A 9,209-nucleotide genomic window follows, 5' to 3' on the forward strand; every position below is an offset into this window, starting at 1 on the left:
GTGTTGTGTCTTAAAAAGCCAGAAGATGCCATTTTTACCAGGGATGGCTAAATCGGGGTAGGAAACCAGTACATGTAGCTATCTTTGAATTGTTTCTCTCAAGCCAGGTCAATGTAATGATTCCAAAACTGCATGCCAACAACTTTGCTCATATTGTAAACTATAGAGATGGGGGCTTACTAAAATAACAAAGTCCTTCTCTTGTTTATGAGGCTTCTTTCACTCTATGCTCAGGGTGATTGTAGAGCTCTACAAACAGCTGCAGTAAGTATTTAAACAGTTATGGAAAGTTACCAGACAATAAAATCCACCCCTGATAGCTACAGCTATATTTCTTTTTACCCACCTACTCTCAAAATTTTTTTATAAACTGACTAAAGAGATACAAATAGTAAAATCTCAAAGCTTAATCCTACACCTTCCAAAGTGCTTCTGTTAATACACGGAACAATCATAAGGTGTCTGTCCACTCCCTTCTAAATAACACAATTATGTAATAAGGTCATAAAAGACATGATCACTCTAAAGCTTTTTTTCATAGGTTCTCCCAAATGCTGGGTGGGATTAAGGGTGGAGCTAAATTTTAGCTGTGCCCATAATTGGGTTTATAAAAGGTGACTTAAGTAAAGCCCTCTTCTAAGAAACACCTTCAAGTCTGGGATAAGTTTCTTTATCTTACATTGGGATATTTTTTTTCTTACTTCTTCCTACTGCCATATCCTCTGCTCTCATGTCAAAGCATCAGAAAGCTTCTTATAGCGGGGATGAGTCTCTAAATAACTCCTTGAATACCTCCACCAATCAGCAATGCAAGGTAAGTCATAGAGTTTACCAGTTCAGTTTGTTAATAGTAAATAATTTAAATCCTCAGTTTTTACAGAGCCAAATGCAACTTAAACTTTCTTGTACAATATTTTACAAGTCTTTATTCTTCCTGCCATGTGTAATTATCTGTTCACTCTGTAACACTCCCTGCTTATAAATCTAATGCAGGTGGGGCAAAACTAAGCTAAAATGCACTTCAATTTAATGTTATTACAAGGACTTACTACTTCCCAGGTGTCCTCTCTGAGTTTTTGGGGCTTCTGATTTGGAAAGCTAACATAACATCTAGCCTCATCACCAAATCAACTTGATATAGTTTTGGTAATTATGTAGCTGTTTGGCAATGTTAATACGTATGTCTGTGCAAATAGGAAATGTAGTGCTTGTGCTTACCTTGTAGGAGGATTTTCCTGATAGTTCTGTTTCATGCATGCTCCATCTCTGTGTATTGTGGGATATTCCAAACTAAGTAGAAAGACACCCCAGAATATAAAGTGTCAGTTCTAATGATATCGCCCAGCAACAGGGAGGGACCTTTTAAGGAATGCAGCATAGTCAGAAGCAATGCAGGCTGCTTGGAAAGGTAAGGTAACTAGGCATGCACATAACCATAATGAGTTTCTCAGCAACATACTATTAATTACCAGTCCCTTATGCTCAAACAACCTCTTTTCAACCCATGCATCTTGATTAGGTAAACATATCTCAACTGAGCTTCTTAGAGCAACTGATCCATTATTCCTGGTCTCTTCCTGGCTTCTGACCTCTTGTAGCTGTGAGTGAGAAATGTTGCTATCTCACTTTCAGCTGAAAAATGTTTTTACATTCTTTCATAGGTACTTTCAAACTGACTTATCCTAGCTAACAACCCCTTCTGTTTTCATATCCTAGCAAAGCCCCAACATCCAGTCCTGGTTTTTCTAACTTGTGAAACTTCCAGCGATAAGCAGTCTGCCCTTCTAAGCTGCGAGCTTTTCCACCCACTCTTCCTCATCCAAGCTATGAATATTTTCCCATCCACACCCTGAACAGGTACCTGCATTTGAGTTGATGACATCCACCAACCTGTTAAACTACTAAAACCAAATGATCAAGAAACATCCTGCTCCACCAGGTGCCAGTGTTCTGTTTTGGGCAGGGGTTATTAGAAAACACCAGAGCTAAACATCTGTTGATCCTCCTGATTTGTTTCTCTGCCCAACATAAATAAAATTAAACATTTCTATCATAGAGATTTTTTGCAAGAAAGTTTGCTAAATCTGGCTAAACACAGCTGCTGACATATTTGTACTGAGTTTGCTTTGAGTATACTCTTCTAGTTGTTGTTTGTACAGTAAAGAGGCAATTATTTGAACACCAGTTACCTGAACCATTCAGTTATCTGAATGTAGGATGTGCTGCCAACCTATGTGGTGTGCAGTATACCTGTGAACAATGGAGATAAAAAGAACAAAGTGAAAAATTGAAATATGCAACAAAGTAAAAAAAGTTTATATGTCTTGCATATATTAATGTTCATTTAATGCTTGTTTTATTGACTGAACAGTTTGGTTTTTTATGAATGAGTTTTGGTACCAGTTAGTCTGGTTCTTGGGTACTACCATAACATAGCAAATTCAATTAACCAAAGTCAGACATCGGGGCCATATTTTACAAATTTGGGGTAACAGAGGAGGAGTTCCTTGCTTTGGAGACCTTACAATTCAAGCTTAAGACAAAAGAACAGAAAGGCAGCTCGAGTATGAGGTGTATATCAGTTTAAAAGCATCTACTGGATAGAGTGAAGTCACCATCTAAGGGCTAACTAAAACAAATGCAATATATCTAAAAATGACTGCAAATAATTTATCTGCATAACCCCAAAGTATCAAGAAACACAAGAAAAAATAGGGCTGAAAGGGATCTCCCTGCTCAAGGCAATCTCATCTAAGTGTTTATGAAACCTGCTCTTTAAAACTTCCAGTGCTGGAGACTCCACAACTTCTCTAGGTAATCTGCTCTGGTGCTTAAATACTGTCATAACTAGGCCATTCTTCTTAAAATCCATACTAAATGTCTCTTGTTGGTCAGCATGAAAGGGAGCAAGCTCAGCTCACTAGTAGCCTAGCTTTATCTTTTGTAGGTATCGCTAAAAAGGAGAATTTTAAGGAAAAGGATATTGTTTTGGGAGAAAGCACAGGCTTGCTTGAAAAAGTAACAAGTGGGTAATGATAGCTGGTAACTTTAGACTGATTGCAGGAGGTGACCTTTTATTGGTAGGGAACAGGCAGTGAGAAGAATAATAAATTACTATATTTACTCAATTCCAAGGTGAGGGTCCTCTTTACTTCCCCTCCCTTAACAGGAGGAGGAAAAAAGCCCTTTCTCTTGGAACTAAATAGGAGCAAGCAGGGGGACAGGCAGCTGCTGCCTGTCTGCCCACCCTGCCTACAGCCTCTGCCCCCCACTTGTCCCATTCCAGCTCATACTCTGTTCCCACTGCAGCCCAGGACACTGAGCATGCCAGGGCCCTGACTGAGCTGCCATCACCACTGCTGTAGGCCCCATTTTCACAGCTGTGGTAATCTGATGGTCAAAATACTGAGCTGACTTAAGTGGAAACTGGGTGTGTGCACTGTACCTTTGAAAATCGGGTGAGCTATGTAAGTATTTGCCTATAAAGATACACCTACTTGATGAAAATAGTTCCTTCATATTTCTGGTTTCTGAAAGGTTTCACATCCTAAAGCTATCTTTGGATTCAAGCTTAAGGTTACTTCCAGAAATATAACCTTCCCCAGCCATCACTCCAGGTCTCCTATATTGATATAAGGACCACTGAACGAGAGAGAGGATTTTTTTTTTTTGTTTGTTTGTTTAGTACTGCCTTTGGCGGGTTTTTTGGCTTGGTTTCTAGTTTTGTTTTGTTAACTTTGATTGCAGTTCTCATCTGCTACTTTTGCAGACAAGTAAGTATTTGCATCAGATTGTAGGCAGCTGAAATTCAATCTTGCTGAACTTTATTGAACTAGAAGTTGCGGCCAAAACTACAGAACAATATTTAGAACCAGTTAAAAATAAATAAATAAATAACAAAACAAAAATACACACTTTCTAAAATGTCCTTTAACCAAAGAGGTCTACAAAGTATATTTGCCAACCGTATGGAAGCCACATCAGTTTAAGGATGTAGTAGTAAGATGTGCATATTTAGAACAGTATAGCAGCTTTGGAGCAGCAAGACCCTTCATTGTGATGCATAGACTATAAATGACACATGAACATGCTGGAAAAACAGACAGAGAAATGTTATGATGCACTTGTCGAGTGACAGGGAACTTATTATGTGGGTTATGGAATTGAGGATTTGCTGGGCAACAAGAAATGTTTGTCTCGCTGATAGGAGTGGTATCCTTTGTCTTTATTTGAAAGGAACGAGTAGCTACTGGTACTGCTTTTTGTCTGTCAAGACAATAAGTCACACAGAAGGGCTGGAGGGAATGCTGATCAGTTACAGTATTCCCTACAAACTAATCTAAAAACCTTTCAACACCATCTTACATGTTTCTCTTTGTCTTGCAAGTTCCTACTATGCTTCATTCAATTAAGTGGGGGAAATAAAAGTGCATAGGTTGGTTTTTTGTTTTTGTTTTGTTTTGTTTTTAAATCCTTGTATTGTATCTTAAAAGGCATTTCTTCTAATACAGACTTCATTTTCTTCTGCCTTTGTAACTGAGAGCTTTTGTGTGATATTTTGGGGAGACTTTTGTAAGTTAAAAACTAAGTCTTCAGTCAGAATCCTTGAAATCATGAAGTTCTCGCTGCCTGCCATCATCTGTCAAAACTGTGACACTCATTCTACAGACTAGGGATGAAAACTAGTTGATGGCATATAGTGACTTTTCTTGCCACTGAGCAAAAAATATGCTGAGGAGGGAAGCCAGTTTGTCTTCAGGGAGGAGATCTGGGGCACAGGAAAGTCCCCATCAATAAAATAAGGTACCAGGAGCTAAAGGTGGTACATGTTAAGTTTAAGGGAATTTCATAAGGGGCAAGAGGCTTTGATCAGGGAAAGGATCAAAGGAGCGTGTTTTTTACAGCAGGAGGATGGAGGTCCTGATTACCTGCTAAAATCTGTGAAAGCTGGTTATATGAGCATAGAAAGAGGATGCTGGACTCCTCAGAGAGCTCCAACGTATATCCAAAGAACTCTCCAGAGTGCTTAAGAAAGTGGAGCAGGGAAATATATACTGGTACCTTGATGAGTTTTGCCTGGAATATTCTTTTATACTTGCTTTAACATCCTATGCAAGGACTTTTCACTACCATGTGTTTTTGAAGAGGAAAACTAAGCCCAAGACCCCCAAATTTGGAGCTTTGGGAAAGGGGACACTTAAACCAATGGGGGATGTCATTTGGCCAGTAGTGCTTTTGGAGGTCTATGAAGTGGGCCCATAAGCCCCAATTTCCAATGGAGGATTAATAATCCCTTTTCCCATGAAGGGATCTGAAAAAGCAAGGCTTATGTGGTGGGGGGACATCACACTGCTAAAATCTACCCAGACCAAATCAAGAATATGGGGTCCAGTGAGGTGAGACAGCTCAGCAAGCTGGTGAGTGTCCAGGTGGAAGAACTCAGTCAGAGCTGTGTGAGAGGGACTTTGTGAAGTGCTTGCTATAGAAGTTTTCAGTCAAAGTAGTCAGCACCTACTCGCAGCATTTGTCACTTGTAAACTTGTCATGACTTTGGTGTTACATTAAAAATGGATTGACCAGAGTGTTTCATGAAAATCAAGTGTCTGATTAAAATGAAATTGGGCCACTTGGTAGAATTTTAATGCAAACCATTTCACTGTATAGGCTCTTAAGAGACACCATCAAGGTGAGGGCTGTGCACTTGTGGATGATCACAAGCAGCATATCATCAGTAGCGTAACTAGATGGGAGCAAGTGGGGGGGATGGGATGGGATCCACCCCTCTACTAAGTCTTTGCCATGACAGTGACAGCCCTGCACTGCCTCTGCCTGGCTATAGGAGCCAGGAAGGGCAGGACCATACCAAGCTTGTATCTGGGGGGGTGGGGAGTGAGCAGAATGGCATGGTAAACCTTCTGTTCCCTGCACCCAAGTCAGTCTGTTTCCCTTTCCTACCATGCAGTAGCTAGCATACCCTCCCACCACATCCCTGGGTGCTCATTGAGTTGGCTATGCCTTTGCATATCATAGTTTGGAGAGTTACAAAAGACCAGGGGTTACAGTGATTTATATAATTTTATACTTATCCCTCTTCTGTAAATATACAATTTCCAGAGTCAGATTTTTACCTAGCAGTGTTGCCAGATGGCTGTACTTAATGCATATGACATGAACATTTATGTCCTGGCATTCATTGTTCACTGGGAGTACTAAAGAAATGTGCAGTTTCACTTTTCAAAATTCTATACAATTTTTTAAGACAAACAACAAGTTCGGTTTCTGAAATTAATGATCTCTTAACTTATCTGAAAGCTACTGTTACATCAATGTAGATGTTGCATATGCCATTCGTAAGCAAAGAAGATCTAGCTCTGCAAACAAGGATCCTATGTTGGAATGGCCAGATTAAGCCAGGGCCTTTGTGTTTAGAGAAGATGCAATGGTATTTTTGTGAGGGGGAAAAGTGTGCTTCTTAATCATAATGCTCATGTTTTTTATGTTAGAAGTGAGGCTTCTAGGTCTTAATGTCAGCTCATTCAAAAACTCTCAGTATTCTCACATTTGGAAAATTTCAAATTCAATGTCTATTTGTCATGTGAAAACAACTGGAAAAGTGAATGGTGACAAAAGTGTAAGTGTTTTGACACACAGGTCTTGAAAGCCTGACAGCTTACAGTAAGAAGGAGAAATAAACTTACATGTTGAGGCAAAATGATGGCACTGGCACTATCTGAATGGGTGTAAGGCATCAAGGATTTGTTTGATTTAAGCTGCCAGATATTTCCACTCAAGAGGAAGCTGTGACACCCTTAGAAAGGGTTGCCATTAAGACTTCAGCTGTCTGAACGCAAACTAAATGTCTATTGGGCCAGGAACTACAATTCTATAGGAACCACAATTCCTATCCCTAGAAATATTTCATAAAATTGGCCCTTTGCCTCATCTTGTTAACTACAAGATGTATTCATTCATGTCATAGTTCAAGTTTCAGGGTTACAACACCTATTGGGAGATGTTGTTGGATTCCTGTTGACTCATGACAGGTGTGGCTTGTTTCTACCATAGGTAGAAGAGAGGCAAGTGACTGAACAGAATGAATGGTCTATGATGGAGCAATCTTGTGGGGAAACCGTAGGCCAAGGCTTTTGTTTTGCTTAACTCTTAATTCAATTAAGCCATGTCCCAAAAAAGGAGAGAATTTTAAACTAAATACAATACATCTGTGCAACTTGCTTATCTGTTTTTGTATGCTGTTGAGCTGTCCAAAGAAATTTTTATGGAGACTTAAAAATTACAGTGTTGCTTAAGATTTGAGGTGGAACACCTCATTAAAGAACATGCCATAACAAATGAGTAATGCTTAAAAGATAAAGTTTTTCTAATGGGAATAAACATATAAGAAATAAGGGGCTCTAGGTCGAGGCCTCTATGCTCATACATAGACATGTTTAGTAAACACTGTGCATACATGGCTATATGTACAAGTTTACTAAAATTGTTATCCTGAAAGGAGTTAATGGCCTCCATCATGGTAGCTCTGGATCCAAGACCAATTGGAGAGCTTTTTGAAGCCAACAGGTGTGCCAGGATCATTTCAGGCTCAGTACAGTACAGTTAAGGATCTTAATTGTTTAAAAATACAGCTGAAGATTTGGGGGCTACTACTCAAGCCATTAGACTGCACAGGAGATCAGAGCTAGCACATGCCTCTGGGCTTACCTGGTTGCTGTTGCAGGGACTAGGTTATAGGATATCTGCTACAGGCTGTCTCAGGTGAGGAGCCAAGAAAAGCTGAATATGTAATTCTGAGAGGAAGCAGAGGGGTGGATCTTTGGGTGCAGAGTTTGCTGAACTGGCAGACTGGTGGATATGAACAAGGAAACTGTCTGTTGCTAACTTTTTCTGCTGTTTTTAGGGAAACTAGACTCTCTAAACCAGTGATTCTCAACCAGGGTGCTGGGCAGATAAGTTCAAGTTGGGCTTGTCCCTGCCTGGCTGTTCCCCACACCCACTGCCTGGCCCCTCTGCAGGAAGGTAAGCACTACATATATAAAGTAGATATTGAAATTGGGTGCCAGTCAGTTCACAACTTGTTAGTATGGGTGTCTCCAATGTGGAATACCTTTAATTTCAAAAAGGTTAAGAGCCACTGTTCTAAAATAAATGAGATAACAGCAAATATACTCGAATCATATAATCAATTTCTCTACCATGTAGGGCTTAGTTTTGTCTAGCCATTCAGGGAAAAGAACTAACTTTGTATCTTAGATGTGAAAAACAGGCAAGGTATAAAAGTTGTTAACTCTCTAAGGGAAGCCTGTGAGAGATGGTTGCAGTGGTGAAATTTTTTGCTTTTTCTGGATTTTCATTTTTTATCTTTCCTGTTTTGTGTCTCTCACTTTTTCACTGTTGAAACAACTGTGTATAAAAATACCTTTTAAAAATAGTAATTGCTGTATGTACTATGCCAGCTATTTAAGTGGTGACAGTATTGCTTTGCTTTGGCTGGTACAGGATGGGACATCTAGGAAAGGCAGAGGTAGGAGTAATGTGGTTGGCGGAGAATGCAGAAACTAATTTTCACAGTGGATTTTAATAAGACAATACTAAGCTCTCTGCATTCAGAATTCATTCAGGGATTTAAATTCAACCTGAAACTGTAGAATCCTATAAAATTCCCTCTTATTTTCCTTCCCATCCTTCTCCACTCGACAGAGAAGAATTGTGGTGTCTTCAATTTGAGCCTGAGCAGAGCCCAGAGCACCGTGGTGCTTCTCTGTAGAGTTCAAATGGTTCAGTTCCCATCAGTTTCTCACTACTGCCACTGTGAGGAAACAGTTTACAGATGCAGTTCACAGAGCAAATTTTAAACACCAGCTATTCTCTCCCTCTTTTCCTTCCCCCGTTCCTTGTTGTTTGAATGGACGGTCTTATATCAACCTGTTTCTATGGTATTTACCATTATTAAAGGGATAATGAGGATGATTAGGATGAAAAGTTGTCCTCACCATCTCTTAATGTGATCATATGCTGTTTCTCAATGTTATACCTGAAGCTGACAAATATATTTAAGTTATGCAAATCTTAGAAGCTGTGCTGATATAAGTGAAGTTGGCAGAACAAGGCCTACACATACAAATTAAAATTCTGCTCTCATAAATGACTGTTACATGCTGTAGCTTTCTTCTGGTTTTTTTTTTTTTTTTTTT

This window comes from Crocodylus porosus, unplaced genomic scaffold (assembly GCF_001723895.1).
Source record: "Crocodylus porosus isolate Cpor-Errol unplaced genomic scaffold, CroPor_comp1, whole genome shotgun sequence".
Classification (NCBI taxonomy): domain Eukaryota; kingdom Metazoa; phylum Chordata; order Crocodylia; family Crocodylidae; genus Crocodylus; species Crocodylus porosus.